Consider the following 26960-nt stretch of genomic DNA (forward strand, 5'->3'; position numbering starts at 1 on the left):
GCTTTTGTCGGCCAGTGACGCAAAAACAAAGTCGCGTGTCCAACGTGTTTTTCGACGGAAGAGAGAGATGCAGGAGAGTTATACATATGTGTATATATATTGTATATCTATGTATTATATATATATTTGTTTGAACATTTGGTCACAAGAGTGGCGTGGCTCAGTGGTTGAGGACGCGGAGGCCAGGCCTGAGGTCAGAGGTTCGAACCCCATGTCCATGGCCCTTTAGCTTTTTAAATGCATGGACAATATACCCAAATTTCTTTCCTTTTATGGAAAAATGGTAGAACGAGCATCATGTGGAGGGATGGGTTAGTTTTAGATTATTTCAAAAGATGAATGAGCTAAAATCAACACTTAAACAGTGGAATAATGAAGTATTTGGTAATGTTCATACTAAGTTGAAGCAAGCAAAGGAAGAGCTTCATATGATTGATCTGGTAGTAGGGGCTAGAGAGCTTGAAGAGGCATAAAAAGCAAGAAGAAGAGAGGTTAGTGATGAAGCTTGCAGATTAAATAGAATGGTGGAATGGTTGTGGTTTTAGAAATCAAGACTGAATTGGAATCTGAATGGTGATAAAAACACAAGATATTTTCATGTGGTAGTAAAGTATAGATAGAGGAGAAATGAAATCAATTCTTTAACAATCGGGGATGTGATATTTGATGATCCATGCAAAGTTAAGCAAGAGGTTCAAGCTTATTTTCAAAAACAATTTACTGAAGATTGGCAGTTTAGACTTATATTAGAGGGTCCTTCTAAGTCAGTGAGGGACAACCCATATTTTGATTTGTTGGAAGCAGAATTTTCTAAGGAACATATAAGGTGCGCTATTAAGGATTGTGTTAGTAATAAGGCTCCAGGCTCAGATGTGTAACGCCCCGAAAAAATGAGTGGGGTACATCTATTTATGCTACGAAACCCACCTGATAGACAAACACATATATATAGCTAACTATTTCATACATCCATTTCCATTAAATCCCAAATGCCAAATACATGCTATTCACATCTCAATGCCCCAGTTCCAATCCCAAGCATACATTTTATAACAAGTATGAAATGGAAGCCAAACAGATAATAAATGCCCTACAGGCTTACAAATTTATCCAAGAACATTATTGGTTACAAAAAATGGAGTTTCAACTCAACGCAACTACAGCCCTAAGTATACATTCAACAAATAACAATAAAACAAAAATGAAGCCTTAGCTCCGAGTCCTCCCAAATCAGTGCCTTGACGGAGGCATATTACCTGTACCTAAAATGGTTTCCCTTATAGGGTGAGCCACAGCCCAGTAGAGATATACTACACAACATATGAACCATGACAAGACTAAAGAGGAGTATGCTCATGCCATGCTCATGATAAAACAATTTATCTTTTTTTTTATAAAGCATGCAATGCTGAGATGTAATAACAGATATAAAACCATTTCCATTTTAAACCATATCTGTTACATGAATACAGGCTCTATGAATCTCTAGGTGAGTGTCCGTAAGTAGACCCTAATGCACTACCACTGTCATTTTTACCAGTAAACTGGAAGGCTCGACACCTAACCGCGCGGTTTCACACTCCCTATCCAGATTCACCAAGTATTCATCTTTTCACAAATAGACACATATCCAAATATTTCTCAAAAATAGATACATTTCCAATGAAATGAATGTAATGCAATGTCCAATGCAACAAATGAGTAATGTGGTTCAATTTACCTAAGTCTCATGCATTTTTACAACAATCATGACTATCCTCTACCGATAGCCCAAAACAGATATTTCAAAACAGATATTTAAACAATTAAATTCCAAAAATTCTGATAAGTACAATCTATTCCACATCTCATCAAATATGAACAACTACATTAGTTTTCATATCACAATCACGTCCAGTAACCTTCCAAGGTCCGTTTCTAACCGTGTCAGTTTTATTCCAACATATACATTAAGCAAAATAATAACGTTAATCCCCAAGAAAATATCATTTTCTTTCCAAACTCATTTTTCAAGCATTATTCAACTATGACATCCTATTTTGATCAAAATCCCCAAAAGTTAAACTTAATTCCTTTATTTTCTTTTAAAATGCTCTTTTGGTCGCAAACCGATAAAAATTTCAAAACCGATCGAGTCGAAGTCCGATTTTGTTCAAATTTAAAACATACCTCTTTCATAACCTTACAAACATATTCCAAGTTTACACTTTCACAATTTGGGCATCAACTTTTTATTTTTCTCAAAATTTCCCTTTTAAGCAAATAAATCACAAATTTTCAAAAAAATCTAATTCAATTATATACAACTCTAAGCTCCATATAATCAAGTAAAAGTACATAAAGAAGTGTAGGAAAAATCCCTACCATGAGCCAAGAAGCTTTCAAATTTTTCAACAACAGAAATTAAATTTTTTTAGAGCCAAACGACACATTTTCTGCCCTCTACGTTTTGATCCAAAGCACTAGGGGTCAAAAATGACATACACTAGATCAAATCCAAGAAAAACCAACTTGGAACCTCTTTTCTCTTGTTTCCTCAGAGCGATAACTCCAAGAATTTTCAAAAGTTGAACAAAATATCTATTTGGTTACTATTTATAGATATTTCTTTTTCTTTTTCTTTTTAACTAAAAAAATATCTAACCATATATATATATATATATATATATATATCAATTCAAAATACATTTCAACATCTTTAATGACAAAAGTAAATATAATATTTTCTCACCACAAAATATATTTCGTTTAATGGTACACACCATAAATATTCACAACTCTTTTATGGTAATGAAATAATAATAATAAAACCACAACATTATTACATAATTACTAACGGGTCACAATTCAATCAATTGGGTCCAAAATGAATGGATTTTAATAATTTAAAATAAATCCCCAACTGATTTATCTCAAATCATGATCTGAACACCCAAAACTCAATTTTAGATTCTGCTATAAATTAAACTGAACACCAATCAGTCCGTGAATTTTCATAAAATAAATACTCATCATTAAATTCTTAAAGTGATATGCCAATCACGCCATTGATGTGCAAACATGAAACTTTTTTTTATTGCAGTCAGGGGAGGACATCCCCTATTACAGAGACTAAAAAAAAAAAAAAGAGCTGAAGCTCTACTTGCCCACTCCAAAAAACAAAAAAAACAACAACAACAACAACAACAACAACAAGAAGCCTAGAAAAACAAAAGAAAAAAAAGAGAGATCTCTTGTTTTGTTTCCAGCGACGGTCGCGTGCCGACTTCACTTACTCGGCTCTCCCGCCGAGCTCTTCCTCTTTTTGTCGTCTTGGGTGACCCTTGAGGGCCCTGTCCCAGCGCTTCCGCTGAGAGAGTCGACTCCTCGCCGACTGTCAAAGGCGAAGTAAGAAGGCGCTCCAAATTGGGCCATGGAGGTGGCCTGTCATTTCAGCTCCTTGTTCTCGGCCTTCAGTGCACAAATCTCTGCTCGCACATCTTTGTACATGCGCTGGAGCAGGGAGAGTTGGGCGTTGACCTGGTGTACTTCACTCGTCCTGGTCTGCAGTCGGTGAGACAAGTTGGTGACTGCCGCCACTGTCTCTATGCAGGACCTCAATGTAAAGTGGTTGGCTTCTATTTCGGATTGAGCGGCCATTATTTGCTCAATCGACAACACAAGAAGGTTAGGAAGAGAAGCAACAGGGGCACTCGGTCCAGCAGAGCTTATGGGATCGTTCAGGTCCGGAAAGAGAGTGAAGGGACGGGATGAGAAGGCCATGTGTTGGAGGTGTGAGATGTAAAAGAAAAGAAATAAGTTGTAGAGTAAGAGCAGAGAACAGACTGAGTTTTGGCCTCCTCCGCTCAGTCTCTCTGTTCTATCTCTCGAGGAAGAAGAAGATAGAAGAGAGTAATGACGAAGAGATAGAAGAGAATAAGGAAGGAGGAGGCAGAAGAGTTGATTAAGAAGAAGGCTGAAGAGAAGAAGACAAAGAAGGAAAAAGAGCTGAGGCGAGTGTTAATCGAGGGTTAGTTTTTATCGGCTAGTGATGCAAAAGTAAGGCCGCGACGCAAAAGTAAGGCCGCGTGTCCAATGCGTTTTTTGACGGAAGAGAGAGACGTGAGAGAGTTATACATATATGTATATATATTGTATATCTATGTATTATATATATTTGTTTGAACATTTGGTCACAAGAGTGGCATGGCTCAGTGGTTGAGGACGCGAAGGCCAGGCTTGAGGTCAGGGGTTCGAACCCCATGTCCATGGCCCTTTAGCTTTTTAAATGCATGGACATTATACCCAAATTTCTTTCATTTTATGGAAAAATGATGGAATGAGCATCATATGGAGGGATGAGCTGGTTTTAGATTATTTCATAAGATAAATGAGCTAAAATCAGCACTTAAACAGTGGAATAATGAAGTATTTGGTAATGTTCATACTAAGTTGAAACAAGTAGAGGAAGAGCTTCATATGATTGATCTGGTAGCAGAGGCTAGAGAGCTTGAAGAGGAAGAAAAAGCAAGAAGAAGAGAGGTTAATGATGAAGCTTGCAGATTAAATAGAATGGTGGAATGGTTGTGGCTTTAGAAATCAAGATTGAATTGGAATCTGAATGGTGATAAAAACACAAGATATTTTCATGTGGTAGTAAAGTGTAGATGGAGGAGAAATGAAATCAATTCTTTAACTATTGGGGATGTGATATTTGATGATCTATGCAAACTTAAGCAAGAGGTTCAAGCTTATTTTCAAAAACAATTTTTAAAAAATTGATTTCATTTACATGGCATTGGGGATGTGAGATCGAAAACTATTTTTAAAAAATAGAAAACCGAACTGTTTTCGCTTAGAATTTATACGGCAATCAAATTTGAAAATTTGGTCAATTAAATTATGCACTAACTATTTAAAAAAATAAATTAAAAAAAAAAATTGGTCATTACAACCTACTATCCTTAAAAAAATTTCATCCTTAAAATTAAACTCAAGCAATGTAATACATTCTACAGTCACCCACAAACTCACTCAGGTACTTACTAATGCATCTACAAAATTTCTACACCAACTAGCTATCCATGATATTAAGATACATTGTTCCAAAGAAGTCATCCCTCAACTTAAAACCACTCGTACTAGAATTTGGACAAACAATTTATAATAAAAGGAAAAATGTAGGTGATTCTTGCAACATATAAGGGGTTAATCAAAATCTATCAAACTCGCAATTGGAATACAATCGTACTCGCAATCTCACTTGAATATGTTCAAACACACTCACATAATTTGCTTACTCCACACAACTAACTCAACAGGTCACAGCAACAAAAGATTCCACTACTTTGAAGAGCACTCAGAAAAGTATTCAAATATTACACACCATGTGTAGACACCCTATTTTGACCGGCCCTAAGACTTGGGTGTTTTCTTTTGACCACCCCATGATGAAAATTGAAATATGTCATTTTATGAATTTCGCAACCGAAACTCAAATTGAAGTTTTAATCCCAAACCTCACCCATTTTGGCCATCACTAATATTTTATTAATTTGTAGCATTTTATAATTGTATATATTTTTATATAAATTTATGTGTGTGTACATTTGTTTTAGGTATGTTTTATATAAATTGATAAATATTTGATAAAAAAAAGAAAATAATCAAACAAAAAAATAGAAAGAAAAAAGGGTGAATTACACTAATAGTCCCTATAGTTTGGGGCTTTTGTCACTTTGGTCCTTGACTTTTCAATTGTGACACATTTGACCCTGAATTTTGAATCTTGTTCCAAATAAGGACAATTGAAGATATCATTAGATTTTTCAAGAGTAAAATTGTCAATTTGATAAAATATAAACTAATTTAACAAAAACAAATGTCAAACAAATATTTTTGAATTTTTAAAAATTATTTCTACTTACTAAAAATAAAATTATGTAAAATTGATAAATCTTTTAAACATTTATTTTTTTTTTACCAAATTAATTTTTATTATGTGTTTGGATGATGATCATGTAAAATTAATTTTAAAAAATTAACCATGTAATTTTTATTAATTTTTATCAATTTTACATAATTTTATCATTGGTGGATAAAAATAATTTTTTAAAAATTAAAAATATTTTTTGACATTTATTTTTGTCAAATTAGATTATATTTTATTAAATTGACGATTTTGCCCTTGAAATTAAACAATGGAATCTTCAATTGTCCTTATTTGAAACAAGATTCAAAATTCATGGTCAAATGCGTCACAATTGAAAAGTCAGGGACCAAAGTGACACAAGTCCCAAACTATAGGGACTATTTGTGTAATTTGCCCAAGAAACAAAAAAAGAGTCGGAATGATGGGGGGTGGGTACAAATTATTATGATTGAGCTGGTAAAAGAATATAAAAAAAAATAGGAAGTGGATGATGTTACGATGAAAGGGGATACACACAGGTGTAAAATAAATAAAAAAGAAAAAAAAGTTAGGGATGGAGTTAAGAGAATATTTTATTTTGAGAGAGTTACATGGAAGACACAAAAAAAATAAAAATAAAAATAAAAAATACTACTCGATTCAATTCGGTGGAGATCGTGGGGTGCTGAGTGGGGTGATAAAACAAAGAGAGAAAAAAAGGTGAAAGAAAGGAGCGGCTGCACTATCACACTCTCTCGGGGGGCTTGGTTAGGAGATGGATAAAAAGAATGGTTTTTCACCATCTCAAGGCACGGGAGCTCTCTCTCTCTCGCTTCAGTTTTTGATTTCAAATGTAAACAAACAAGACATGTCCTTCATGATCACCAAGCTTTCTCTCTCGTGCATGAACCCATCTCAAGACACAGTCTCAGCTTTCTCCAGGACCGGCCGTGAGATTTAGGGCCCAAGGCTACACTTCGAAAATGGGGCCCTCTTACATTGAAAAAAAAATTATGAATAAAACGATAAATTATAATTTTTTTATTTGTTTATATCTACAAAAAAAATTATTTGCACATATAATCATTAAAATTATAAATAAAAATTTACTTTCATATATTAAGATAAGAAACAATCATTACAAATATTTTAAAAAAATAAAAATCTAGTCTTATTGCTTTTTTTGGGGTCTCATGTTCAATTGAGCCTATAGTATTTGAGTTTTTTTTTTATATATCTAAAACACAAAATTATATTTGGGGCCAAAAATTCATGATGACCTCGACATCCAGAACAAGGACGGTAACCCTGCCACGAGTTACCCTATTTTTAGCCCAAATTTGGGGCCCAAGGCGCAGGCCTCTCTTGCCTGCCCTCTGGGCCGGCCCTAGCTCTCTCTCTCTAGCGGTATCTCTCCCCCTCTCAGCTGAAAAAAAAAAAACATCACTCCATGCACACCATACACAACACACACCATTGACACACACCATACACACACAGACACCATTCACACGGCACACACCACACACCACACGGCATTAGACACACACAGGGGAGGGACATCTCTCTCTCTCAATTTTTTTAAACTCTCCTAGCTACACACACAGACACACAAACACACACACCTAGGTTACACATGCATATGCTCTCTCCTCTTTCCTCTCGAAAAACACACAGGTATACGCACATGCAAATGGGTCTCTCTCCTCTACTCTCTCTCTCTCTGCGTGCTGTAAGTGGTGATCGGCAAAGGGGGGCTTAGGTTTGGATGGGCTTCAACAGGAGGAAGCTGTCTCTCTTTCTCCGTGTTTTGGTCTCTCTGCCATGTTGTAGGGCTTGATGAAGAATACTTGGATATATTTTGAAGATATTGAGTTTGGTGGTTAGATGATCCATCTCTACTTTCAACTATCTGTTAAAGCTTCTCAAAAGGCGAGCTACTTTTGCACTCTGCCGAACCGATGCAGTTGCAGAGATTGTCAAAAGCCATGAACTTGAGATTTCTACTCTTGCCACTTTATCATCTCTGAAGGTTCTAAGTGAAAATACTGATGCTCTAGGTGGATATGAGAGCTACGTGGTGGAACACAACAAAAGAAGATAGGCTCTAAAACAAGGGCGGTGCAGTGTTGATGTCATCCTAGTGGTGTAACAAGAGGTCTGGTAAGGAGCTTGAGAAGGAGCCCAAATTCTTGAAGAATGGTGATGCTGGTATGGTGAAGATGATTCCCACAAAGTCCATGGTGGTGGAGACTTTATTCAAATGCAAAGACAGAAGACTTGTGGACTGTCCTTGAAGAGGAATCTTGTGAACCCCTGAACAACCTGATGAATTCATGGACAAGGCAGAAGTGTTGGTTCATAGGGTAATTAAGTAGTTTAATCAATTAGAATTTGTTAAGTAAAGAGAAAGACCCTCCACTGTAGCAGGTACAATCCATTGCAGCCCTTACCAATTCAATAGATCAGACCAGATTTGCCAAACAAAGGGACACCAAAGCATGGCATGAGATACTGTTTCCACATGAGACCGACAGAACACACAATTCACTGAAACATTATGACCCAAAACAACAATTCTATTAAGGAGCACTGAAGTCTTCAACTTCCCCTTCCAGGCCAACCACCTGAGGAACTGAACTTTTGGGGAAGAGACATTAGACCACAACATTTTTGATACCCCCACAGAACCAGAAGACAGTAGGAGATGATAAAGAGATGAGCAGCTAAACTGACCTGATGAGCATGACAACCATTTCCACTGATCCAACTTATTATAGGTTCTAATCAAAGACTGGTTCAGCATGGTGTATAATCTGTCCAACTCCTCAGCCTCCCAGGCAAATAAAGCTCTACGAAAACTAGGTTCCAACCTCTGAAGCAGCCATTTCTTTCAACCAACAACTTCAGAGAGATGTCCTTTTCATTTGAAAAACTGAATAGTCTGGGGAAGTTATATTTTAAACATTAAGTCCCAAGCCACTGATCCAACCAGAAACTCACTCTGGTCCCATCCCCAACCACAATTTGAGTGTTTTCCAGAAAAAGATTCAAAAGATTTGGATTTGATTAGAATACCCCCCATACTACTGAAAAATTAACTGTAGCAGTAAAATCAGGCAACCACCTCCCAGCAGTTGGTTGATACCTACTGCAAATAACTTTCTTCCAAAGTGCATTGTCCTCAACACCATACTTCCACCACCATTTAGCCAACAAACAATCATTCACCCGCATATTTTCCTAACCCCAAGCCCATCTTGATCTTTACTTTTAGACACCTCAGCCCATTTAACCAAGTGAATCTTCTTTTTCAAATCAAATCCACCCCACAAAAGAGATGCTTGCAACCCTTCAATTACTTTAACCACAGAAGTAGGCATCTTAAAGATAGAAAGATAATAAATGGGGAGACAAGACAAGACTAATTTAATAAGAGTTAGCCTCCCCCCGAATGATAGTAGCTTTCTCTTCTAGGATGCCAATTTGGCTCTAACCTTATCAACAACTGGTCTCCAAGTTTTTTCGATCTTGGATTGGCACCCAAAGGCAAACCAAGGTATGGAAAAGACAGGCATTTGCTTTTGCAATGAAGTCTGTTAGCAAACTCCTCAACTAGCTGATCAAGCACACCAATTCCACTCACAAGACTTTTGGAGATATTAATCTTCAGATCAGAAACTAACTGGAAACATCTCAAAATTCGTTTTATTGTCAAAACCTCCTCCCAAACCGCCTCACAAAAAATTATAGTGTCATCTGCGAATTGAAGATGTGATATAGCTGATATTGAATCACTGTGGCCTATAACAACCCCCTTGGTAAGAGCACTTGACAAAGCCCTTTGCAATAAAACATTCAACCCCTCAGCAACAACATTGAAAAGGAAATGTGACAAGGGGTCTCCTTGCCTGAGACCTTTTTCAGGGACAAATTTAGCCGTTGGAGAGCCATTCACCAAAACTGAAATTCGAGAAGAATGCAAATTCCTTAATCCACTTTCTCCACCGAATCCCAAAACCGAACACCATCAACATAAACATAAGGTACTCCCAATTAACTGAATCAAACGCTTTTTCGAAATCTAGCTTGAGAATCAAACCTTTTGCCATATTCTTCTTCCATCAATCAACAACTTCATTTGCAATTAAAACCCCATCCATAATGTTTCTACCCCCAAGGAAAACAGATTGAGCCTCTCCAATCACTCTAGGAACCACTAGCTTCAGCCTACTTGTCAAGACTTTAGCAAGGATTTTGTGTAAAGATCCTATCAAGCTAATTGGCCTATAATCTGAAATAGTAGCTGGGCCATCAACTTTTGGAATCAGTGTAATGATAGAGCTATTAACCCCACCAGCCAACTTCCCATTGTCATAGAATTCCTTAAAAAATTGTAGAACATCAACTTTAAAAATCTGTCCACATTTTTTAAAACACATCAAATTAAGCCCATCTGGCCGAGGGGCCTTATTTCCATCACAACTTTTAATAGCTACCCACACTTCCTCTTCAGAAAACTCTACTTCAAGACCATCAACAGCCGCATCATGACCAATAGAGTTAAAATGCCCTAACAACTTTGGCCTACTTGACCAATATTTAGAGAATACCTTTTTAAAATGAAGGAATATTTCTTGTTTCACTCCACTTGGTTCCTCATGGAGCACCCCCCTCACTGAAATTGAACTCAACAAATTTCTATTTTGCCTCTTTGATGCTACTACATGAAAGAATCTTATATTCTTATCACCCTTCATGTACCAGTCCAATCTGGATTTTTTGTAGCCATATCCATTCAATCTTCTTATTTAAGGCCCACACCTCCTTTCTAAGGTCTCTCCTACAGCCAACCTCAGAGTCATCAAGGTCCCTGGATTCGGCTAGCAAGTCAAGACTATGAAGCTTCTCCTTTGTTGTCTTGAGAGCAAGATGGACATTTCCAAAAACCTCTACATTCCATCTTTTTAAGGCCAACCTAAGGTTCCTGATTTTAGCTTGGATCACAAAACTAGCCCAACCTGATACACCAACCTCCTCCCAGGACTTCTTCACCACTAATTGAAACTGCTGATGCAAAATCCAAACATTCAAAAAACGAAATGGTCTTGGACTCCAGTCCCGACCATCCTGCATTAATAAGAGTGGACTATAATCGGACACACCTCTAGGACGGCCCCATAGGCAGAATTTGAATCTTTCCAACCACTCTACAGATAACAAAATCCTATCAATTCTGCTCCATCTTCCCCTATCACTTGAGTTGCTCTACGTGAACTGTCTACCTTACATAGGAAGATCAAAGAGCTCCAAATCTTCAATAAACTCATTAAAAGCCCTCATCCATCTATCCACTCTTATGCACCATTTTCTTTCCCCTATGGACCTAATTTTATTAAAATCCCGCTCAATACACCATAGAACACTGAATTCTGGTTTAAGATTAGACAAAACCTTCCAAACATGATTCCTCCGATCTACATCATTAGGTGCATAGATATTAATCAACACACAAGTAAAAACAGGTAAAATCGTACCTGATAGAAGGATGAAGCTTCGAGAGCAATAGCACTCGAAAAGTGAGAACACAGAAGGCTTCCAAATACACAGAATTCCCCTTGCCAGCCTAGCTGCATCAACTGACATATAATCCATGTCTTCAACTGTCCAAATAGATCTAACTACCTCCAATGTGAGTTCGGATTTCTTTGTTTCTTGCAAAAATACCATGTCGATATTTCTTTCTTTAAGTAATGTTCTAATTTTCCTCCTTTTGCTAGGTCTCCCAAGACCCCTTATATTCCAGGATAGGAGTTTCATTGAGAACAGTGAGCACTCCCCAGCCTCCAAGTGGAACACCTTACACAGGTGCACCACCTTCCCTACGAGCGGCTTTCCTCGCATCATCTTCCTCCATCCTTACAATTTTCCTCAAGGATTCCTCTTCAGATCCATCGAAGTTAATGCCCAAAGCTTTCCCCACATTAATTGTTTCCCTTGCCTCTACCATGATAGGATCATCACTATGTGAGCTTTGTCCTTCCGATTTTGAGCGTGAAAACACTGAAGCAGCAACTCTGAACACCGAACCTTTAACCCAGTTCTTCACAGCCGGTGAACCACCACTCTGCAAGCCCCTCATTTGAAGTCGATAATCCCTACCAATCCTCGCTCCGAATCCTTTCTGAGCAACTATAGCTTTTCTCTTGAGGATGTTGGCCCTAAGATGAAGTTGACACCTACTTAGTTCTCCCCAAAAAGTGCCGACACAATCAATGGGTTGTGGATCAGAGATAAGATGGTCCAGCTCCTAGGTCTGAGAAATTTTCGTTCCGTTATGGGCCTGCCCCACAACCTCAGTATCTGAATTGGGCTTATCAATAACTTTTCCTGATTGAGCCTCCTCCAGTACAACCTGAATATTTATACCAGGCCCAGCAGTCATTAGTCCACTAAGACTTTTCATATACCCACTCGTGAAAACCCCTACCTCTTCACCTAAATTGCGCCCATCACGCTTCTGATTATTAGAGGGGCTGCCAGCCACTACATTAACTGCGGACACCCCATTCCGGTTTGTGTTCCCCATATCTCTACTCATGGTTTCCACTACCAAAGATGGATCTGAAACATTTTTCATTCCATCCACCTTATTAGACCCACCATTAACCAACTCTGTCCTTTGTATAGTTGCCACCGAGTCCCCACTTGCCACATCTATATGGATGGCAGCATCCACGTCATCATCATCTTCCTTCAGGCTATCACCCACCTCTTCTCCCTGGTTCTCATGCATGTTAGAGCTAAGACACTCATGCATAGTGCACATACAAACCTCATTCACCACCCTGGTAATCACGATTTTCTCCTCACAAATTCGAACTGGGTAACTTCTGTCTCTACACTTCACCAAAACAACTGTGTTAATGAGGCCCATAAAATTAGTTACAATTCTAATTCTCCCACACCTGAATGATGTTTGATTAGAAGTTTCATCATCAATCTGGAGTACCACCCCCCATAACCTTCCGAGTTTCATAAAACTGTCATTGTTCCAAAGATTGAGTGGCACACCATAGCAGCTTAACCATACTCCTCGTTCTTGTTCAATGTAACCATTCTGCCCCCGTAAGGATACAGACTCACACCAATCCTTCAGACAATCGTGGAGTAAGGCTTGATTCTCCTTAAGATGGTCAGCTGATTTGAATGAGACTACGGCCATTCTACCCCCGCCTTCCTTTACGACAATATCCTTAGAACCTTTTTAAAGAACTGCTTTTTAAAACTCGGGAAAAGCTTGCAAGCATTTCAGCTTAACAACAAGGCTATCATAAAGCCAACCATTCCCAACTTCATTAGCATATACTACACTGCTCTCCCTCTACCTAGCAGGATCATCAGATAAAGCTTCGGCATAAGATTTTTGACCAACAAACCCCAGTGCAGGTATTCGACCTGACGATGGTTTAAACAGGCCCTCATTTCTTCCTTCTTTATTGATGACCACTAGGTTCTTCCTTAGAGGTTTGACAGAGTCGTCTTTCCCAAACGCTACTACCTTGACCTTAAGCTCCTTGTCGTCACACCACACTCCATTAGCCTTTTGGACCGCCATTGCGGCTGCAACTTGGCAATCATACCTGACTCACCCGAATGTTGACTTTGTCGCTTTCCTGGTTTTATTTGGAATGAAAACATCTCTGACGACTCCAAACTTTGTAAACAGAGTATGAAGACCTTTTGGACTCATGGACCAAGGAAGGTTGTCTACAATGACAGTAAACAACCCCGGTCTACCATCCTCATTGCTTTTAAAGAATTGTTTCCCTCTACCAGAAAGTACTGGCTTCCACCCTCATTTCTCTCGCTCCCTCATCTCCATTTCTTCCAGAATCAAAGGTTGCTGCATTGCAACTAGGACAAAGCTGCTGCTTTTTCATCCACTTCATTAGGTGCAATTGGGGCTTTAAAATTGGGATGTAGCGAGACTGACATTTTAATTACTACTAGTAAATCTATGCTATTGGGATGATAATAGTTGCTACTAGTGGTGGTTTGGTTTGTTCAGCTTCTTGGTGTTTGTGTCTTGGTGTTGAAAACAGAGGTTAACTTGGTGGGTTGCTACTGAGTGTGTTCTGGTGGTATTTTGTTTTGCCTTGTGCTTCTCTTTTTTTTTTTTTGGCTTTAGTTGGTTTCTCACCAACTCTTGATGGTGTGCTAGCAAGGGATTGGGTGATCATATTGGTGCCAACCTAGTTGGGATTGATATGTCTCACTATGATGTTTTTTGCACCCATCCTTCTTTTTTCTTTTTTTTTTTTGATGTAATTAGTTCTTTGTTTCATCAATAAAAAAATTTTTTGCTGATCAAAAAAAAAATAGTTTAGTTAATTAGTTAGTGCATTAGAGTTGTATAATTAATTCATTAGTGTTAGTTTCGTTAATTAGAATTTCATAATTAGAATTTTATAAGTAAGGTCATTAGAATTTTGGTGTAATTAATAAATTAGTGTAATTAATTAGTTAGTGAATTAGACTTTTATAAATAATTAGTTAGTTCATTAGAATTTTACAATTAATTAAATTAGTGTAATTAATTAGTTAGTGAATTAGAATTTTATAATTAATTCATTAGTGTAATTAACTAAATAGTTAGTTCCAATTTGTAATAATTTACTAGAATAGTTTAAAAAAAAACTAGCTAGTATAGTTAATTCATTTGTTTTGTAATAATTTCGCTTTAATTAGTTAGCTAGGTAGTTCATTCGGACCCTCCTGCGTGAGGGCGCAAACTTGTAATAATGTGTATGTCTTCTAATCCCACGTCGTTCTCCCTTTTATTTACCAGCTTATGATAGTTAGTTGAGGGACATCATGTTTGATTTAGCATACTCATGTTTCATCTACTCGTATTGCATTCATCGAGGCTCGGTTCATCATTCTCATTCACATTGTCGTTTCAATCCTTCTCTGAATACATGCTTAAACCACATGCAATCAAATCATTTCATGTGCCATATTAGTAGTCGAGCCTAGTAATTGCATATTACATGTGTTGCGTTTAGTTAGGAATCACGCAGATTTTCCTAAACTTTGTTTTGTAGCTGTTCGCGGAATGTCAGTAAATATGTGAGTTGTTATGCTTTAGCATCCCACTTGTACATAATTTTCATATTATGTTTAGCATCCTACCAAGTAGCTAATTGCTTGAGTGATAAATTGTTTGAATGCCTGTAGATGAAGGCTTGTTGCTTGAATTGGAATGATTCAACGATTGTACGTTTTAAGCCTACTTTGTAGTGGCAAATTCACAAACTTTAAGCCCACTTTGTTAAGTGGCAAATTCAAACACTTTTCGAAAAACAAACATGAAATTGAATTGTTCTAATTTGAGCAAACTAGTCTATACGTGTATGCTTCACATAATAAATTTTAGGATTTACGAAATAATCAGAATATGAACATATAAGAAAAATAAAATTCATATCATAGCTTAGTAGAGGTCGATCTTTTAATCGGGTGAGCGGGGGTGCTCATTATTGACCTTCCCCTCTCATACCTAAGGTTCCGAGCCAAGCATCTTTGGTTACGACACGAGTCATGGATTTCCTAATTTCTCAAAAATATTAGGTGGCGACTCTGAGATCTGATGACGCTGTCCATTTCTGGAAAATGTGTTTTGCAATAAAATGGATTTTCTAAAATTTTCCAAATCTAGACTCTCATCTATGTTTCACATTGCACTCGAGAGACTAGATCAAAGAGATCGAGGGTCCGAACTATTTAATACGCACGGATACCCCCCGGGCATGTTACAGTTTTTGGCGACTTTGCTGGGGATTTTATGAAACCTTGACTCGAACTCCATGATATGACTTTTATTTTCAATTATATGTTTATTGCATTGCATGCATTGGTGCACTTAAAGTCCCTGTGTTGCCCAGATACTGGTGGGAGCACAGGCACACTTTTTGTGACACTACACCTATCTCTACGTTACTTTGAAGGCCTTATGTTATAATCTTTTGAGATTTAAAGGTTCTGAGACTTTGAAGAGATGCTATATTGACTCTTTTGATTTCCTAAGATCTTCATTGGTTATGACCCAAAGGGCTCTTTGGTAACGTCACCTTGACTTCAACCCCCTAGAATAGAGCCAACCTTGTACATATAGTGGGCTATAGTACCTTTCAAAATTAAGACAGGATGCTCTCCCATTTCTAGGATATATGATACCACTTGTTTGAATAGTGAACCCTAGATCATTTCAAAAGCTAGGACAGGATAACCCTACCCTCCGTAGGGTTGTTTGTTCTCTTTCCTGCTATGTGTTATGTGCAATGTATTGGATCTATACAGGGGTTCTCAAATTTGAATCAGTGGTTCAGGCATTTCAGTTTGTGGGGTTCAGTGTGTTTTTAGTGAGGGCATAATTGGAAGTTCCGTTTTGTTTCTGTAATTGGGGAGTGACCACCTGTTGATTGCACGGGCTTTATTTTGAATATTGTGGATGGCCCACACATTGACTGGCAATTTGAGAATGGTTTTATTCTGAGTTCTGAATTGAGTATTGAATCTAAGTTTGATCCCACCAAGTTTGTAGAGTTGGGATCAGACTTGAGTCATTCTAGTGAGTCAGAGTCTGTTGATTTAGATAGTGCTAACCTAGACATTTCTGTCCTGTCTAGGTCTTCTTTGTCATTTTCTTTTGAGTCTGTTGTCAAAAGTCTATTGTCATTGCTGAGTCATAGTCTCTTTTCAATAAATAAAAAAAAATGCCATAGAGTTTGCCTACTTCTCTATGCCTTTAAATCATAGCATTGACCAAAGCTTTTCAAAACTTTTTCTAAAACTCTGATAAAAACAAAGAGGAAGAATTTCCTCGGGATTTGTAAATTTTGATCAAGTGAGAGGAAGAGAAGTGTGCTAAGCCTTTAATGAATAAAATCATTTCTATTAATGTGGGTACTGAGAAGAATCCTGGCTTGGTCCAAATTGGTTCTATCTTGTCTTCGTAAGAGTACGAGTGATTAGTCACTTTGTGAAAAGATTTCAAAAATTATTTTTGTGTGATCCTACAAAGACATGCCTGGAATTGATTATACAGCATAGGATCCCTCTTGACTTGAGGTCCGACCTCCTTAGCTCCTTAGCTTTCAAACTGTGATTCGAAGTGTTCAGTAATCAACCAAAAGTGTGAGGCTTGCATAACCAAAATGGAAACAGCCCTTGAACTAGGGGCAATGATGTGATTCAAGTAGAAGTAGTCCTTGAACTAAGGGCAATAAGGTACCACCCTTGAGAGGCTCGCTGGGCTGAAAACCCGGAAGGGCGACCCAGGCAAAAGTTAGAGCACAAAAAAAAAGAAATGAAAAGCTCGAAAGGTTGAAAACCTGAAAGGGCAGCTTTGGAAAAAGTTAAAGCATAAAGGGAGAGTGTCAATACCCACGTGAACCTCAGCCAGAACTATGTAGGGCCTGTGATTCAGATTAGAAACAGCCCTTGAACTAAGGGTAAGAAGGTCAGATGTGATGTAGATTGGAATCAGTCCTTGATCTGGGGGCAATGATGTGATTCAAATGGAGGCAGCCCTTCATCTGGGGACAATAAGGTCGAATATAAGTTAAATTGGAATCAACCCCCCTTGAACTAGGAGTAATGATATGATTCAAATTTGAAATAGCCCTTGAACTAGGGACATAGCTGAAATGGAAACAGCCCTTGAACTAGGGGCAATAAGATTGGATGTGATCAAAAAATTAAGACTGGATTGTTTCCTAATAAAGATCGCCTAGAAAGTCAAAACCCAGAATTTGAGAGAAAAATGACAACTGAGTTCCTATCCACTACACTAGGGGCAAATTCAAGCCCAATTAGCCTAGTCCCTACATCATCATATCTACTGGTCAAGTGTAACAGTCATTCTTATAGATGGCCTAGAGATCTCACACCTAATCAACATGGACAAGCTAAAATGAAAGTATTACCCTTGAGAGGTTCGGTGGGCTGAAAACCCGGAAGGGTGACCCAGGCTAAAGTTAGAGCAGAAAAAAAATCAAAAAAAAAAATAGAAAGTTAAAAACCAAAAAAAAAAATGAATGAAAAAAGAGAAAAACTCGCAAGGTTGAAAACCCGAAAGGGCGACTTTGGTAAAGGTTAGAGCACAAAAGGAGAGTGTCAATACCCGAGTGAACCTTAACCAGAACTACGATGGCTTGATTCCTATCTTGAGGATACGTAGGTAGCTTCGTCTTGAAGTTCGGCCCTAATAATTTTTGTTAACTCATTCATTTCGTCCATGTTTGATTGGTGTATCTTTAGTCGACTTGGTTGTCCTATCCGTGTTTGATTGGTGTATCTTCGTTCTGCTCAGTTCAATTGGTTCAATTCAGTTCAGTTCAGTTCAGTTCTTGGCTTCATTCGGTTCGAATCGGCTCGGTTCAATTATCACCATTGATTATCTGGCTTGGGGCTGTGCACCCCAATGGTTGATTCCATGTTGGTTGAGTAGTGGCCATTTGCAAAAAAGGTTTTGATTAATTTGAATAAAGTTGACTAATTTTTCTCGAAAATTGTTCCATTTTTACAAAACTTGGACCATTCTTGGATTTAAAAAAGGAAAATTCTCAGTGCTCACAGCTTAACTTACATGATTTCAAAACAGAAAGTGGAATAAGTATGCTAATCTAACTCTCATGTTGATCAAAACATTTTTTCAAAAAAATCAAGAAAAAAAAAGGGTCAAGGCAATGAATTAGGGGCATAGTCGAGTCAGAGATTCCGTCTTCTCCACGGCTCGAGTCAACAATTCAGTGTATTCATACCAGTCAGTGTATATAAGTGTGTTCCTTTCATACCAGTCAGTGTATATAAGTGTGTTTGGATTGTTTTGCTTCGTTTTTCTGTTGTTAAGACATTTCTTTGATTCAGGTCAGTATGTCCAATTCAAAGTTCAAAATTCAATCAGTCTCAAATTTAATCAAACAAAATTGTTTTCAAACTCAAAGTGATATGCCAGTCATGCCATTGAGGTGCAAACATGAAACTTTTTTTATTGCAGTCAGGGAAGGACATCCTCGATTACAGACTCAAAAAAAAAAAAATCTGAAGCTCTACTTGCCCACTCCAAAAAAATACATATATACAAAAAAAAAAAAAAAAAAACACAACAACAGCAACAACAAGAAGCCCAGAAAAACAAAAGAAAAAAAAAAAAAAAAGAGGAGAGATCTCTTGTTTTGTTTCCAGTGACGGCCGCGTGCCGACTTCACTTGCTCGGCTCTCCCGCCGAGCTCTTCCTCTTTTTATCGTCTTGGGTGACCCTCGAGGGCCCTGCCCCAGCGCTTCTGCCGAGAGAGTCGACTCATCGCCGACTGTCAAAGGCGAAGTAAAAAGGCGCTCTAAATCGGGGCCATGGAAATGGCCTACCATTTCAGCTCCTTGTTCTCAGCCTTCAGTGCACAAGTCTCTGCTGGCGCATCTTTGTACATGTGCTGGAGCAGAGAGAGTTAGGCGTTGACCTGGTGTACTTCACTCGTCCTAGTCTTTCGGTAAGACAAGTTAGTGACCGCCGCCCTTGTCTCCATGCAGAACCTCAATGTAAAGTGGTTGGCTTTTATGTCAAATTGAGCAGCCATTATTTGCTCAATCGACAACACAGAAAGGTTAAGAAAAGAAGCAGCAGGGGCACTCAGTCTAGCAGAGCTTATGGGATCGTTTAGGTCCAGAAAGTGAGTAAAGGAGCGGGATGAAGAGGCCATGTGTTAGAGGTGGGAGATGTAAAAGAAAAGAAATGAGTTGCAGAGTAAGAGCAGAGAACGGACTAAGTTTTGGCCTCATCCGCTTAGTCTCTCTGTTTTGTCTCTTGAGGGAGAAGAAGATAAAAGAGAGTGATGAAGAAAAGATAAAAGAAGAGATAGAAGAGAATGAGGAAGAAGGAGGCAGAAGAGATGATTAAGAAGAAGGCTGAAGAGAAAAAGACAAAGAGGGAGAGAGAGCCGAGGCGAGCGTTAATTGAGGGTTAGCTTTTGTCGGCCAGTGACGCAAAAGCAAGACTGCGTGTCCAACGCATTTTTCGACGAAAAAAAGAGACGCGGGAGAGTTATACAGATATGTATATATATTGTATATCTATGTATTATATATATTTGTTTGAACATTTGGTCACAAGAGTAGCGTGGCTCAATGGTTGAGGATGCGAAGGCCAGGCCTAAGGTTAGGGGTTCGAACCCCATGTCCATGCATTTTGTGTTTTTTCATTTTGCTTGTTTTGCGTAGGTGCGCTGACGTCAGCAAACGGAATATGCCTTTTTCGTAATGGCATCTTCCCGTTGATGGCCGCAAGCGGAACATTCCCCACCTGTATATATATACCATATATATCTGTGCATATACCGTATATCTCTGTCATATACCGTATATCTCTGTCATATACCGTATATCTCTGTGTATATGTATACTACATATTTGTGTGTGTGTCTCCGTATATGTATAGTTTGCTTGTGTATGCCTATATATGTATTTATATTATGTATATGGTATGTATATGTATACAGTATTTTGAAGAAAAAAAAAAAAAAAGAGAAATCATTCTACTATACCTTTGTTCCTTTCACATGAAACGTGTTAGGATTTGCTATTTCCTGGTTAAAACCTTCCCTCTCGCCATATAAAATACATTGAGATATGCCTGTTGGTTACACCATTGTTATTTCCCCTGGTTAAAACATTCCCTCTCTCTGTATAAAATACGCTGAGATACGCTTGTTGGTTACACCATTATTATTCTCCCTGGTTAAAACCTTCTCTCTCTCCGTATAAAATACGTTGAGATACGCCTGTTGGTTATACCATTGTTATTCTCCCTGATTAAAACCTTCTCTCTCTCCGTAGATCTGGAAGGCAAATCTTGCCCGATCATGAATCCGAGACAACCATTATGAAGATCACAACAAGCTCTCCATCTTTCATTCACAAAACTTTTACAAAATCTCACTCTAAGGACTCCCACTCAAAGCTCAAAGGTTCAGCATCCATGGTGAGAAAGAGACGAAACAGATAGAGTTAAGCTCTCTGCCACCAGAAATGAAAAATAGGAAATGAGGGGAATCAAATGATGGAAAATGATGGCAAGGACAAAAACGAGGGCCACCCATATGGGTTTGTTTCCTAAAGTTTGATTTTTCCCAAAAAATATAATTTTTGTAATAATACCTCAAAATTTTATAATATAAATTATAAAATGATATAATTTTTCTCACCACAAAATATAATATTTTTGTACACCACAAAATATAATATTTTGATCACTATGAAATATACACATTTTCATTCTTTATAAAATATATAATTTTTCGCCATATGGTACACACCATAAAATCAACTATCAAATATTTATTATAATCCTATATAATAAATAATAATAACTCCTAAGGTGGTTACTACCAATCATCTAATTAAAAAGGACCAAACAGTTAAACATGAGTCATAAAAAAAACTCAAATTAAATTAAATCTAAATCATGGGTCTCACACATAAGTCAAACATGGTCCAATTATATACCAAAATAGTCCCAACAAATTTATCTCAAATCCTAGTCCGAACACCCAAACTCAATTTCAAATTCTGCTATAAATTAAACAGAACACCAATCAGTCCGTGATTTTTCATAAAATAAATACTCATCATTTAATTCTGAAATTTTTATCCAACGTGCTAGACTCATACAGGAACGCCATATAAAAATTTCATAATTTTTCTAAGATTGGGAACTATTTTTAAAAAATACAAAACCAAACTGTTTTCGCACAAAATTTACACAGCAATCAAATTTGAAAATTTGCTCAATTAAATTGTGTACTGGCTATTTAAAAAAAAAAATTCTGGGTCATTACAGGATCTGGAGTTGATCAAAGGGGTGAAGATCGGCTCAAGTGGGGTAGTTCTTACTTACCTTCAATTTGCAGATGATTTTTTAATATTGTGTGAAACTGATGTTTTAGAAGTTAGTAGTTTGAAGAGGATTCTGAGGTGGTTGAGATGTTGTTAGGTCTGAAGGTAAACTATAGCAAATGTGTAGTTAGTGGAGTGGGTGTTCCAGCGGAAGATATGAATGAGTTTGCATCAGTGTTAAATTGCAAAGTGAAAAGTCTACCATTTCAATACCTAGGTTTACCATTGGGTGCTAACCCAAACAGAAAAGCATCTTGGAGACCTGTTTTGGACAAAGTTAGAAGCAAACTGGCAGGTTGGAAAAGGAAATTACTTTCATTTACAGGGAGACTCACTTTAATAAAATCAGTCCTTTCTTCTTTGCCTATATATTATCTGTCTCTGTATAAATTGCCATAGGGGGGGTTGGTAGAGAACTGGACAAGATTCAGGCCTCATTTCTCTGGGAAGGATCTAAATTGAGAAATAAAGTTCACCTAGTAAAATGGAATGAAGTATCCAAACCAATTGAGCAAGGGGGTTTGGGGATTAAGAGAGTTAAGGAGGTCAATGATTGCCTTTTATTGAAATGGTGATGGAGATTTGGTATTGAAAGCAAAGCAATATGGAAAAGAGTTATTTGTAGTAAATATAGGATTGATGATGGGAATTAGAGGCCTTTAATTAGCCTTAATAATAGGTGCTCCAAACTTTGGAAGGATATAATATTAGGCCCTGAACAGAATAACAGACTGGTGGAATTTTTTCTAGATAATTGTAAGGTGAAAGTGGGTAATGGCCATAGAGTCAAGTTCTGGGTTAATACATGGTGTGATAACTTATGTCTTAAAGATGAATTCCCACTCTTGTACAGATTGGTAGTAAATAAATGAGAGTCTTTATCTGCTATGGTGGACAAAAAGGAGAAAACTGGTGAGTGGATGTTTCAGCTTAGAAAGGAATTATATGATTAGGAAAGAGTAGAGGCTACAAGATTGGTAAGCCAGTTAGAGGCAGGTTCTGCTATTAGGCAATCATCAAAAGATACACCAGTCTAGAATACTTCTACAATAGGGAGATTTACAGTGGAATCAGTGTATAAATTTCTGGCAGGTGGATTTGGCAGCCTTAGTCCTATTAGCAAAAGGATTTGGGTCAAGTACATCTCCCCTAGAGTTCAATGTTTTGGTTGGCTTGCATGGAAAAGAAGGTTAAAAACTGCAAACTTCCTCACCAAGATTGGTGTTATGAATGCTAATGCATCTTCAGTATGCAGTCTGTGCAAATCTGAGGGTGAGTCACTTAACCATGTATTACTGTCATGTCCAGTTGCTTGGAGAGTGTGGTCAGCAATACTAAGATGGTGGGATGTACAAGGTGCATTGACAGATACTGTGGAGGCTACTATTAGTTGGTGGGCAAGAGTGAGGCTAAGCAAAAAAGAGAGGATGATGTGAAAAGCTCTTCCTTTAGTTGTAATGTGGTCTTTGTGGAATCATTGAAATAAGTGTTTTTTTAGGGAACTTGTCCCAAATGTGGTAGGTGTGAGTGATCTAATTAAGTTTAGATTGGTTGTTTGGTTCAAGAAAGTGTTTAAGGATCATATGTTCACAATGAACGATTTTATTTTCAATCTGGAACACATTAGATTCTGCTTGAGAAGTGGTTCGAGGGGTGTACCTTGAAGATGCTTAGTGAGGGGAGTATGACATAGGAGGCTTGCTGCTGTTTGAAGCTATTTCTGAGATTGTATGTTGCTGTCTTGGCCTACTGTTTTGCTGTTGCTGAAGAATTATGTTGTTGTTGTATGCTGCTGTTGTATGCTACTACTAAATGGTTTGGAGCTGCTGTAGAAATTTGTTGATTGTTTGTTTTGCTGTGTTGCTCTATTTTTCAGGATTTTGGTTGATCTTGATTGGCTTCTCACCAGTCTTGAGTCAAGTGCTTGCATATGATTATGCTTCATTTATGGTGCCAACCTCATTGGGATTATGGAGGTTAGCTATGATGCTCAGTACCTGCCCTGATTTGTTGATGTAATTTTTAATGTACTTTGCTTTTCTCATCAATAAATCTTCTTTTTTGCTGATCAAAAAAAAAAAAAACATTCACACGCACAATCTTTCTTTCAATTTTGTTTGTTTAACTGCCAAAAACAGTTAAACAAACAAAAATGCTAGGATTTGGGCTCAAATAAGCAGATTAAAATGAAGTTGAAAAGGAAGACCATAATCATCGAATACATATCTAAATTCAAAGGATAAACATATCATTGCATAGAAATCTAAATTCAAAATACTATTTCAAGGATACGCAAATAGTGATATGAATTTTCCATTTTCAAATTCTCAAATCAAATAATCATACGCTTTAATCAAATTGCACAAAAACAAACTTCGCATTAATTGATCAAAGACAAAAACATTAAGACCATAATCATCAACAATTACTTATGCATCTATATACAAAACAGATTGCAGAATTTCAGATCTAAAAAAAATTATTGAATCAAACGAAAACTAGGAAGAGAGTAATCAGATGCTAACCCTCGGAGTTTGAAGATTGATTATTCTGATGCACTTTGATGATTGTGAATTTGCAAAACGCGGTTCAGAGACTTCGATCTCCAAGCTCAGAATCGAACTCCAAGCTTAAATTAGAATCAAACGCGAAGCTTGGAGGGCTAGTAGCTGGTGGTGCTCGTGTGTTTGTATGAGACGCCGATAGGGAGAGAGAGAGAGAGAGACATATATAAAAATCTGTTAAAAAAAACATATATATGGACTCTATACTTGAGTGTATGGGTGTAAAAATTGCCCAAGGCCCGAGGTAGGCCCAACCCATTTTGACCCGGTTAGGCCTAGGCCCGAGCCCAATCCAGTACCTTGGGCTTGGGCCTAAGCTAGGCCTTCCATTTGTGGCTCGACTCGGCCCATCCATCCGGCCCTCTCTCTACCAATGGTCAAATTTCAAAAAATCAAAATAAAAAACAACTTTCAACGGTTAAAAAATTAAAAATTAAAAAATTGATCTTGTAAAAAAAAAAAAGAAAGTAACATAATAGTTAATAGTTTGTACAATTATCTGTAATTGAATTACAAGAATTGAAATAAAAATTTATATAATTAAATAAATAACATTAATAATTTAAAAATAACTTTTTTTAATAGTTTACCCACCCTTAGGCTAGCCACAAGAACAAAAGAGGACAATGAGAGAGAGAGAGAGAGAGAGAGAGAGAGAGAGAGAGAGAGAGAGAGAGAGAGAGAATGTGGTGGGGGTGGAGGGAGTGGAGTGGGCACTGTGGCTGCCAGTGCTATAGCAGCCGAAATAATGGAACAAGAGAGGAGAGAAAGAGAGAGAGAGAGATAAGAAACCAACGATCATAATTCAAACCAACAAACCAACGGTTATAATTCAAACCAACGGCCAGTGCTATATACAAACCAACGATCATAATTCAAACGATAATATATATATATATATATATATATATATATATATATTTATCTCTTTAAAACTATTATAAATACCCTTCATTTTTCAAAATAAATCTCACAACAGATAATTCTCTCTCTCTCTTAAACTCTTTCAATCTCTCTTAAGCTCTCAATCTCTCTCAACTCTCAATTAATTTTGAAGTGTTATCCCTAAGTGACAATTGTAATTGTACAATAAGAAACCTTTATCAGAAGAAGCTAATTTTTATATCGCATTCGCCAATCAGTAATATTAATTAGTTTAATTAAATTTATTAGCTACTCATTTTTTTCATTAATTATTTATGCACATATATTAATTATTATTTTTTTACTGATTATATTTACACATTATTTAAATTAATTGTTAATTCTTATATATTGTTTTACTTACATTCTTATGGATCCTAATATTCCTAATATTTATGTCAATGTTGATACATATACTACACAACATGAATCCGTTGATTCTCCTTCTTATATCCCTTTTCCAACAATTGGATTATCATCTAGGAGCAGAAGTAATAGTGTTTGGGAACATTTTGAAAAAATATCTATAAATAATCTTGATGGTACAATTACATTTAAAGCAAAATGTAAATATTGTGCACATTTACTTAGTGCTGCATCTGTAGGGGGTACTAGTCATCTAAAAAGGCATGCTAACAAACATTTACAAAGTCAACAACTTGATATTCGAAGTCAAATGCAATTAGGGGCTTCATCAACTGGTAATTTGCAAACATTTTTCATATGATTCTATACGTGTATAACATTCTATAGTTGATTATATTATTAAAAAATGACAATCTTTTACTACTAGTGAATGTCCCGATTTTATGAAAATGATTCACAAAAGTTTTGCACTGCAATATCAAAAAATTTCAAGAAATACTACTAGAAACAGAATTTTAAAGAAATTTGAGGATGTTAAAAGTGAATTATTTGACATATCTAAAAATTTGAATGGAAGAGTTTGTTTAGCATCTGATCTGTGGTTAAATAATGGTTTTGAATATTAATGTATCACTGCACATTTTATTGATAATGATTGGAAATTAAATAAAAGAATTATTTCACTTAAATTAGTTAAACTTCCATACACTGGTCATTCGCTTGGTGTAGAATAAGAAATATATTGTATGAGTGAGTTTTACAAAATAAAATATTTACGATTAGTTTAGATAATGCATCATATTATAATCAAATTGTAAAACATTAAAAATCAACTTTACAATTACTTATTGATGGTGATTTATTTCATATTCGTTATTGTGTTCATATTTTAAATTTGATTGTTAAAAAAGCTATACATGTATACGAGACTTCTGTACTTATAATAAAAAATACAGTTGTTACTATTATGTTTTCTGACAATCAAATTTGGGAATATAGAAAAATTTGTCAGCGAGAAAATATGTCATTTAGAAAATTAATTTTAGATGTAGATAGTGTGTGAAATTCAACATATAATATGTTAAAAATAGCTTGTAAACAAAGAAGAGTAATAGATTTATTTTTTGCAACAACATCAATAGGAGGAGTACTGACTCTCACAGAACTTAATTGGTACCAAATAGCCTTGTATAAAGATTTTTTAAAAATTTTCGATACTTTAACAAAATTATTTTCTTATATATATATATATATATATATAT

The 26960-nt window shown here is 36.7% G+C and overlaps 1 long non-coding RNA gene across 2 annotated transcripts in view; it reads right to left on the minus strand.

Moving 5' to 3' along the window:
* LOC145802908 (uncharacterized) overlaps positions 1–24587 on the minus strand; it is a 97998-nt gene extending 73411 nt beyond the window's left edge. The window contains exons 1-3 of one of the 2 annotated variants that reach the window (XR_014344678.1): positions 24370–24583; positions 23504–23908; positions 948–1262 (exon numbers count right to left, since the gene is read on the minus strand). This is a non-coding gene — a long non-coding RNA (uncharacterized LOC145802908). Of the gene's footprint in view, positions 1–947; positions 1263–23503; positions 23909–24369 lie in introns of those variants that run through there. The other variant, XR_014344679.1, reaches the window with a different exon arrangement.
* Between the last annotated feature and the right edge of the window lie 2373 nt (positions 24588–26960).

The sequence above is a fragment of the Camellia sinensis genome, chromosome 11 (genome assembly GCF_055761805.1).
Source record: "Camellia sinensis isolate YWXY chromosome 11, ASM5576180v1, whole genome shotgun sequence".
Lineage (NCBI taxonomy): Eukaryota > Viridiplantae > Streptophyta > Magnoliopsida > Ericales > Theaceae > Camellia > Camellia sinensis.